The 10,219-nt window shown below is 32.1% G+C and overlaps 1 long non-coding RNA gene across 1 annotated transcript; it reads left to right on the forward strand.

The window, feature by feature from the left end:
- LOC105162238 lies at window positions 266–3,112 on the forward strand. Its single transcript, XR_847826.2, has 6 exons — window positions 266–409; window positions 684–805; window positions 1,424–1,531; window positions 2,470–2,550; window positions 2,640–2,714; window positions 2,795–3,112. It is a non-coding gene; the product is annotated as an uncharacterized LOC105162238 (long non-coding RNA).

Raw genomic sequence — 10,219 nt, forward strand, 5'->3', positions numbered from 1 at the left:
TTAAGAGCTCCGCCTCACGACCGGAGATTTTATGCAATTTTTTATTTTTATTATTTGGGGTTAAAAGCAAAATACACCCTGTGTTATTGATAAAGAGCAAATTACTCCCTTGTGTTAAAAAAAAACGCAAAATACCTCCCTGTCAATTAAATACTGTAGCACACTGCCTCCCTACATGAATTAAATATTGGTGAGAAGGGTAAAAGACAAAAATACCCCTCCTTATATTTGAAAATGCTGACTTTAGTCAAACCTAGGGTTTTCATATTTTTGTTTCTAGCAAGAGAGAAAGAAGCGTGAGAGGCGATTGAGAGGCGACTGAGAGGCGACTAAATCCACCACCACCGCCGGCGAAATCCATTCAAACGTCGTTGCCCGCGACTGCAACAACGATTTTCGCTATCTCGAGGTCAGTTTTCTCTATTTCAAGCTCCGATTTCCCTTTCCCTTCGCCAAACGCCGTCGCTCAAAAAATAATCCCGATATGGCCGGATTTTGAAAATCCTTTTTCTGAATACTTTTGTCGCAATTTCCAGCGTGGTATGGCCAGATTTTGGAGTAAGAAGCCGGGCTCCTTTGCTTTTCATTTTATTGTAATTGCTGTAATTATTGTTGTATTCCAGCGTGTATATTACTGTAATTATGCAATATTTTGCTGCTAAACTGTGTGAAATTCGCAGCAGAATGTAGAGAGAAAGTCATTTGGAAAGAATTGAGAGAAAGAAGAGTGTAATTGCAGCAGAAGTGTCTAGCTTTCTGTTCTAGCATTCTTGCCTTTCTGGGGACTTGAGGATTCATCTCAAAGGTACATTTCAACAAACACCTGGTGTCCATTATTTTTTCTTGGGGTTGAACAGCTTGTCTTTATTTCTCAATCCCATTAAAGAGCATTTTGTGTCCGTGTTTTCTATTTATGAGGCTGCTATTTTTTTTGTTTGTTCATTTTATTTAGTTTATTTGTGTTTTATTTGTTGTTAAATTCCCTGGCTGATTGTGTTGGCGTACCTAATTTTCAGTATTTTAGTTGTTAAATTGTGGGAATTGCTCTGTTGGTATTATGTTGTTTTAAAGATTGTGTCTTTCCCAAAGTACTAGAAAATGGAATGTGAAATTTGTTTGGGTCAAGGATAAAGAAATATTGGGTGTCAATTTTTCTGATTGTGAACTGCAGGGTTTGTGTTTTGAGTTATTTGGTCAATCAAGATCTTGCACTGTTCCTGAAGCATTTGTTGTTTCTAATGTTCTTGTGGTGTTTATTAGTGACTTTACCTCGGCAAAAGATGAACTCAGAATTTTCTGCGTAATTTTTTGTTGTGATTTAAGTTGTTTTTCTTTCAATAACAGAAGTGTCTAGGTTTCTGTTCTTGATTTATCATAAATATTTTATACAATAACGGCTGGTCCCTTTTACTATATCTCGCAGTTCATAGTCTAGAGCGGATCTGCTGACACTTGGTTTGGCTGTGACCAATATTTTGAATGGTCTTGTGTGGGAAAAACTGACAAAGCATCTGATTTGGAAGCAGTTAAGGTAGGCATTTCTATCTATACTGTTTTTTTTTATTCCATTTTGTGGTCCCAAATGTGTTGGGTCTATTTTTTTAGTCAATATATACTTTGATTAAATAATGTTATGCTTTTATTGTTATGTACATGAAAAGCACCCTGTGTCAGGGTTTTGCTTCTTGCTGAAGCATTATTAAATGTTTTTTTATTGTTGGGAAGTTACTGTGCTTTTATTGTTATGGTTTTGCTTCTTGCTGAAGCATTATTTTTTTTGTGGTTTGTTTCATTTATGTGCAGATGTTTCAAACACATGACATAAATTTTTGGTGGGGTGGAAAATTTGTAAAACATCCTAAACTTAGTTATGTAGGAGGGCACAAGAAAGTATTTGAGAAATTAGATTTGGATTATTTGGGTTTATATGAATTAGGAGCAATGTATGAACAGTGCGGGGGGAAAAAGTCAGTGCTTAAATTTTATTATAAAGATCCCACTCTACCATTAGAATGGGGCATAAGACAAATTAAAGAAGAATGCCCTGATATTTGTTTGGTTGACCTACAAAATTGTCATAAAAACTTGGATGTTCCAGTAAATATTTATGTAGAGGAAGAGGATGTTGAACCTATTCTAGTCGTAGATAGCTAAGGTAATCCAGTTGAAAAGGAGCAGGAAGAAGAAATTAGATACTTGTTAGATGGAATAGATTTTGATGAATTGGATGGGGATGGGAATGAGAGTGAGGGTGATGGGAGAAAGGACTGTGAGGGGCAGGGGGTGGGGGGGGATGAGTGTGAGGGTGATGGGAGGAAGGACTGTGAGGGGCAGGGTATAGAGGGTCAGGGATTGGATGGGGTTGAGATTGAGAATGAAATACATCGAAAGTCGAAGTTTTTCAAGGTTTGTGTCAATTTTTTAATATGTCATATAATCTGTTATGTAACAAAATTAATTATTTTTCAGACAAATGTTGTTGTTCCAGTAGAAATCCCACATGGATCTCAAGCCCCCCCCACTTTAAGTCAGGAGCAACCAAGTAAAAAGGTAACATCAAGCATGTTCAATGAATTATGCTGTTTCTGTTTTATCCCTTCATCGTTTTTCTTAAACTCATTTTTTATCACAATTTGCAGGCTACATCAAAAGAAAAGAGAAAAAACAGCAATGTAGTACAACCACCTGCACCTGCACCTGACTTTGCAACCCAGGTATGTTCTTCTTTATTAAAATACTTTTTAACCAACCCAACTGTAACAAATATTTTCTAAATTCAAATTTAATGTAGCAGCAGGTAGGCTATCAAGGCCCTAAAAATGCATCCTTGTTGGGGAATGATACTCCAGCAGCTTCTTCAATACCTGCAACTAGGAGATATAACAAGAGGCCAACTATTTCACAAGTTTTGGACAAGATAAAAGAGAGACAAAAGAGAAGACAACAAGAGTAGTTTAGACTGCATCTTCATCTTGTAAATGGCCTTTTTTTTTGGGTAAATGGCTTTTTTTTTTTTGGGTAAATGGCCTCCTTTTGTAAATGTGAAAAAAACTGTCTATAATATGGCACTCAGTTCCTTTTGTAATGTGGCAGTAACAAAAATATCAAGTTTCAATCCTTTCTAATGGAATTCAATTTTATGTTTATCAATTTTGTTTAGTGTTGATGTTTATTTTTTCTGTACATTTTCAACTTCTATTTCTGAAATTTAAGCATGAGGAATCCGGTCACAAAATGTCAAAAAAGTTAAAATACAGAATGAGGCAGATGACCTTGAGATTTTCTCTGTTTTAGAGAAAAAAACGTGAGAAACAAGTGGAAGAAGGAGAAATTGCAATAACATATGAGCAAGTTGCTGCACTTTTATTTGAAAAAAATGCAGGGGGGTAATTTGCTCGTTACACTAACACAGGGGGGTATTTTGCACTTAATCTCTTTCATTTGATGAAAGAGGGGCAAAATTGTCAAAAAACAATATAAATATGGCCCCCAGTCGCAATATTGGCGCGTGCGCCACACCTTCCACTCGCAAGGGTCCAATTGCTCCAATAAAATTTTCACAGGGAGGTAATTTGGTATTTTTTATATCACAGGGGGGTATCATGCACATTGCCCATATCACAGGGGGGTGCGCTGTATTTTTCCCTTATTATTTGTGAAGCTTGTATATGATTAAAATAATATATTTTAAATCATAGTAATTTAATAGTAAAAAATAGTAAAGATATTACTTCTTTCTTTTTTGGACATTCGTTTGAGTTTTTATCATTAATTACTTAATTGAGTACATATTTTCAACTTCGGCTTTATTTAAATATTGAAAAAAAATATATATATATTTCACAAATTAATTTTATTTTAAGCAATTGTATATCAATAAGTAATTTAGTGGTTTTTTTATTTTTTTAAACCATTCACAACTTACAATATAAAAATATAAATACTTTAAAAATAGATACCCTTTATAGTCTTTTACATTTAATCATGTGCTATAATCCTTTAAACCAACACCATATTATATTATCAAATAAAATATCCCACATGCAATACCTCAAATCAAACATCATATAATGTAAGATAGGATTAATAATTATTCAATTTTCGATCCTATCTAATCCTGTCACGCCTAATCCTATCACACAAACCAAACGATCATTTACAAATATAAAAAAAAAATCTAATCTTCCCCCGACCTCCTCGTCATTGTCCAGGGTGGGGGGTTCGCCGGAGGCTGTGACGCGCTGACAGTCGAGGCACTGGCCTCATCAACATCATCATGGTCATTATGTCGACCATCATTGTCTCCAGCCTCGTCATCCTATCCTCCATCTCGAAGCGTGGCGGTGTGGTGGTGAAGGTAATGTGTAGGTCTAGCTCGAGTTGTGGGCCTCAAAATTAAGGCCAAATTCACGACCTTTGTTCTTGTGTCCGTCCGCTGCCAGTCACAGCTACGCTCGGTCATACCCACCAAGCCCTCAGATGAGGTTGGAGAATCCTGCCCATCGCCATAGCCTGAGGTTGGTGATCTTCCAGCAGCTTCTAGAATGTCGTCTACAAAACAAGCAAAAATAGTAGTATTACAAAAAATAAACAAACAAAATATTTTAAATAATTATTACCTACAGTCACTTGCGTTGCCCTCGGTCCACTCCAGCTGGCGTTGGTCTTCTTATAGCATTTGGAGAATAACTGATCTGGTTCACATGCTGATTGAGATTCGACTCTAGTACATTAAAGAAAAATTAGTAAAATATTAATAATTTATTAATAAAAATTTAAAGAAATAAAAGTACTTACCATTTTTTTTTTTGTTCATGCTGACAGAGGAAGGTCTCGCACAGTAGACAATAGCTACCGCCGCGGGTTAGCCGATCGATTGACCTTGTTTTCCGCCCGACTCATCCTTAAAGTTTGCTCTAGCCCAATATAGATGCAGTTAGTGTTAGACCTTGTTGGCCAGCCATATCGGTCTTGTCAGCTAGCCCAGACGACGGCGAACCACTTCCGGATTAACTTGCCTGCCCACATATGGAAGACCCGCTATATGGACTCATCTTTACGGTTCCACTAGTACGTCATCTGCAATATCTTAGAAAAAGACAAAAAAATTTAAAATATTCAAAGGAATTTAAATTATATGATAATATAAAAAATTTAGAAAAAAATTTACATTCAAGCTCTCAAACAAAAATTATTGGTGCTCTGGCGACACTTGCCACAAACATCCCCAGGGGTGGGGATAGTGTTCTCGCACCACCGCATTGATGTGTTTGTGAAATATGCAAATAGACCTGAAATAACATGTTGATTAGTCATTTTCTAAAAAAAAATTATGCAAAAATTACATAAAAAAATTATTTCGCATACATAAAGACTGATATACCAGCGCGTTGATAGTGGGGGGACTACTGGTAGTGGTGCAGCCCATGGACATACAGGATCTGCTAGCGATGCGGCAGTAGATGGTCCGACCTCATCTGGACCAAGTGTGCTGGCTAAGGGCCAGCCATGTCAGGTGGTGAGGGTGGTTGGAATACTGCTTCTGCAACTTGGGAATAATCACCGGTGGTGGTGGAATCGGCGGGCTATAACCGCTGCCTCGTCCACATCCTAGAGGAGGTGGATCACCATTAGACATGATTTATAAAATTATAGTAAATATTAACTGTTGAATTTTTATAATTAATATAATATATAAATTTTTTTAACAATTATAATTTTCTCAGATTTCATAATTGTTCTAATTATTTAAATATTCTAATGATTATTCTAATAATTATATAACTAATCTAACTATCGGAAAAATTTTGAATTATCGTAATTAATATTATTTTCCTATATTTCTTCTAAATCCTTATATCTTATATTTTCCTATATCCTAATAGTATGTATAAAATATATATTATAATAATTTATTTATTATAAAGTATATTATATTAATTGCAGTTTATTATAAACTACATTATAATGTGGTCTAAATCTCAATTTTTTTTTCCTAAAATTATATTTGTTTTTCCTATTATTTTGCTAAAACTCAAAAATTTCCTAAGATATGTGCTAAATCCAATAATTTTTCTAAAATATATAAAATCCAAAGAATTTTTTTTTTAATTTTCCAACTTTCTAAAATTTTCTAATTTATCAAAAATGACATAAAAATATAGTAAATTGCAAGAAAATGCAGAAAAAAACAAAAAAAAATTTGAAAAATTACAGAAAAATTAAAATAAAATCTGTAATATATTCAGAAAAATTAGTTTGTAAACCCAATTAACAATTAACCAAATAAACCCAACAATTCATAATCAACCAAAAATTACCCACCAAATATTATTCGACAACAAATATTACCCAACAATATATACCCAAAAATTCAAGAAAATTACTATTTTATAAATTAAAATTTTCAAAAATGATTATTTTCAGAAACTTTTTAATTATAAAAATGACACAAATATTGAGAAATTACATAGATTACACAAATATTCTAACTTCCACATGTGCCATGTCTCTCCCACTTACCAAAAAACTTGTCCACTTTTTCTATAATATTTAGCCATTTGACCTAGAAAAGGTCAACATGGGTTAGGGCTTCAGGCATTCAAACCATGTTCAATTAACTTGTCAACAAATTAAATTGAGCCCATTTACTAATTTTGTTGGATTTAATATTTAATCTAATTAAATAAAATATCCAATAGAAAGAGCTCAAGTAAATATTTATAAATATTCACAAACCTAAAATACACTTAATTAATTAAATGAATTCAATCCACTTAATTAGTTAAGCCCGCAGTCAACATAATTAGTCCAGCTAATTATTTTTAGCCCAAGTCTAATCAATGAATCCAATCCACTTTTTAGACAAGTCCATTCCTAATTAATCAATAAATTCAATTTATTAATTAATTAGCACAAGCCTTATTTAAATTAATCCAATCAATTTAAAACACTAAATCCAATATTCAATTAATCTAATTAATTAACTTTTGAACTATCCATATAATAGATTATTCCTCGTAAATAATCCAATCATTTATGCTCTCCAAGAAATAATTTATTCTAATTAGATTAATTCACCTCTTTCGAAATTAATTACAAATTAATTTTTTCACTTTTCGTGATTTGCTTGTGACTTTTTAGGTTCCCCTCAGCTAGACTTGGGAGTGAGACCAAAATCATTAATTAAACTAATAACTAATAACCAGAAATAACCTACTATTGGTTGTCGTCTAACAACTATTTATGACACTAGAGGCTAGGTGAATAGTCCCCTATGTCGATGAATTAATTTAAAAATAATGATAATTATAATAGTAATGATGGTTGAACAATTTTAATTATTTTAATTATTATTTTATTATATATATAATGAGATCAAAAGATTTAAATAATAATTACGATATCTTAAAATTCCGACACCCTATTATAATCAAATTTAAATATATATATATATATATATATAAGATTGTATCTATTATATCATATCAATTGGTATGATTTAAAATCACATGGTTTAATTCAACGATGCACTATCTTGAATGATTACTCTTATGTTCCGAGTATGATATCTCGACATCCGTATATCCGACAAGTCTAAAACTTTACCAAATATATTTTTCTGTAAGTTTGATCATATCTGACGGTTTGATCTGAATTTTGATGGCCCAATTAGCCCATGTTGTTCAACAATATAAGATGATAGTTATATCAATGTAATACTAACATTTATAAATATATAAATTTGTTGCAGATTGTGAACATATATTAACTCAACTATAAAATATTTTTATGTATTTCAATTGCATTATTTCAGATAATGGATAAATTTTTATAATTTTAAATTGTTCAGTATGATTTTTTTTTTGGTATATTTTACTAATTATATAACTACTAAACTAATTAGTAGTATATATTTATAACAATAAATTAAAATTTCATACTATATTTTGGTATATTTATAACATAGTATACACACTATGCAATCTATTTTATTACCTATAAATTTATGTAAAAATTTGGTGAATTGATCCCATGATTTAATATTATAATAACAATTAAAAAAATTATACCAAGTTCGAGTCGAGCTCGAGCTCATCATGTAAGAATTGAACTCGAGCTCACAAAAAAAGGTCGAGCTCGACTTATTTATACCCGTAGTCTCAACTTCTTTACCATTCACTTCCTAGAAGCCTGATATTAACCAAGTGTTGTGTCATACAACAGACACGAAATCAATGTTCAGACATCCACATCTATGGAAAAAATCTCCATTTATGGTAGGGATAATTACATTTACACCCATTGATCTATGACCTGTTTAACAAACCACTCATATCTTTTAGATAATTACACATACACCCACCAAGATTTTATTATTACTTACACAAATCATCCCTTACTTTTTTGAAAAATTACAAACACCCCTAAAAATATTAGCATTATTACACAAACTACCCCTATTTTTGGCTATTAGAGGTTATTTCTGTAATTCTACAAAAAATATGAATGATTTGTGTAAGTAGACCATAAGTCAGGGGGTGCAAATATAATTATCCCTTTAGAGTATACTCTTATTAAATCTTTGTATTTTTTCCATTGTTCTTATGAATATTGAGATTAATCCTTGTATTATGATGCCCCCTATCATTACCATGACCATAACCACCTCACTTGCATAAAAATGACCACATGATGAACCATGGTATTGACAACACCCCATTCTTGAAAAAGCAGCATTTATAGCTATGGGGAAATATTAACCCCGGGCATTCATACATGATAAATATATATATATATTTGTAATAGTATAGACTTTATAAATAAGGTTAATTTTTCAAAATATATATTTTTTTTTGATAAAAAATAGTACTTCACAAAAAGAGACAACTCTCCTAGAGCACTAGAAAGGGGGAGCATTCGAGGAACTATTCACTAATTTTGATAGGGGTGTGTATGGTTCCATAAATTGATTCAATTGTGCTCAAGTTGAAATTTCGGTACGGTGGGGTTGATTCCTTTATTTAAGCTAACATGAAGCATGTTACCCTCGTATGATATTCTAAATGTACAAATTATTCTTTTACAGAAAAAAAATAGTAATTTATTTTCAAATATTTTTAAAATACAACAATTTAACCTCCTGTATTTTTTAAAATGATGCAATTAACCTCCCTAAATGGGGTAAATTGCTTCATTTGAAAAACATAAGGGGTTAAATTACAATTTTTTTTATAAAAGGGCAATTTATTCATTTACAATATCACAGGGGATAAATTGCATTAAGCCCTATAATTTCTATAAAGTCTAGCGGTTTAGCTCCTTTAAAAAAAGTAACGAGTTCCCAACTTTGTCTCAAATATCTTAACTAGTTAGTTTATTGTTTTCAAATTAATACAATTTGTTATGAGTTTCGTGACTTTATTTTATTCAAGAATTTCGATATATTTTTTTAAAAATAAGATCTTACGTCTTATAAGTTGAAAAATCACTACCTTTTTTCCGTATTTTATAACGTGCTTTATGTCTATTTCATTAACTTATCTATTTTTGTTTTTGTAAGAGAGTAAACATATTGAAAAGAAACATCAGGTAGGATCATCAAGACAATCCTTCTGAGTTGAACTGCCATTGTGCGAGGCCGAAGTATCAGCTGGACGAGGAACAAAAGCAAAAGACCAAAGAACTAAACAATCCAGCCTGTTGATGGTTGACAGACAATCGTCCCGCGCGGAGTTTCACGGCAGCAATCACCGCAAGCATCTCCGCGTGATCTGGGCTTGCTCTGAGCTGGAAATGCTTCAATCCAAATCTAGCCTCAAGAAAATAAAAGATTATTTCATAATTTAGGAAACTAATACAATTTCGATAGCGTATTTTGCAAAGTTCTGAATTTACCGAATAACAGGAAGAAAAGATTAACTTTTTGCGGCCCAAGTAAGTATTACTGAACCAAATTAATCACATAATATGTAAATTTATTTTGTTTAATTACTATCGTTCTTTTTTTATTGCACACCATAACAAGTATATTATACTTATCATATAATAGGTCACTCTCCACTGCACATAACGATTGTTCTAATTTGGACTAGAATTTTATGAATAGAACCTTAATAAATTAATCTTTTTTCCTAAAACCAATATAGTCTCTAATTATCTTCGTTTTTTTATCTTTGCATCATAAATTTCATATATTGTTTTATTCCAATTCCTCAGT

Source organism: Sesamum indicum, linkage group LG5 (genome assembly GCF_000512975.1).
Source record: "Sesamum indicum cultivar Zhongzhi No. 13 linkage group LG5, S_indicum_v1.0, whole genome shotgun sequence".
NCBI classification, from domain to species: domain Eukaryota; kingdom Viridiplantae; phylum Streptophyta; class Magnoliopsida; order Lamiales; family Pedaliaceae; genus Sesamum; species Sesamum indicum.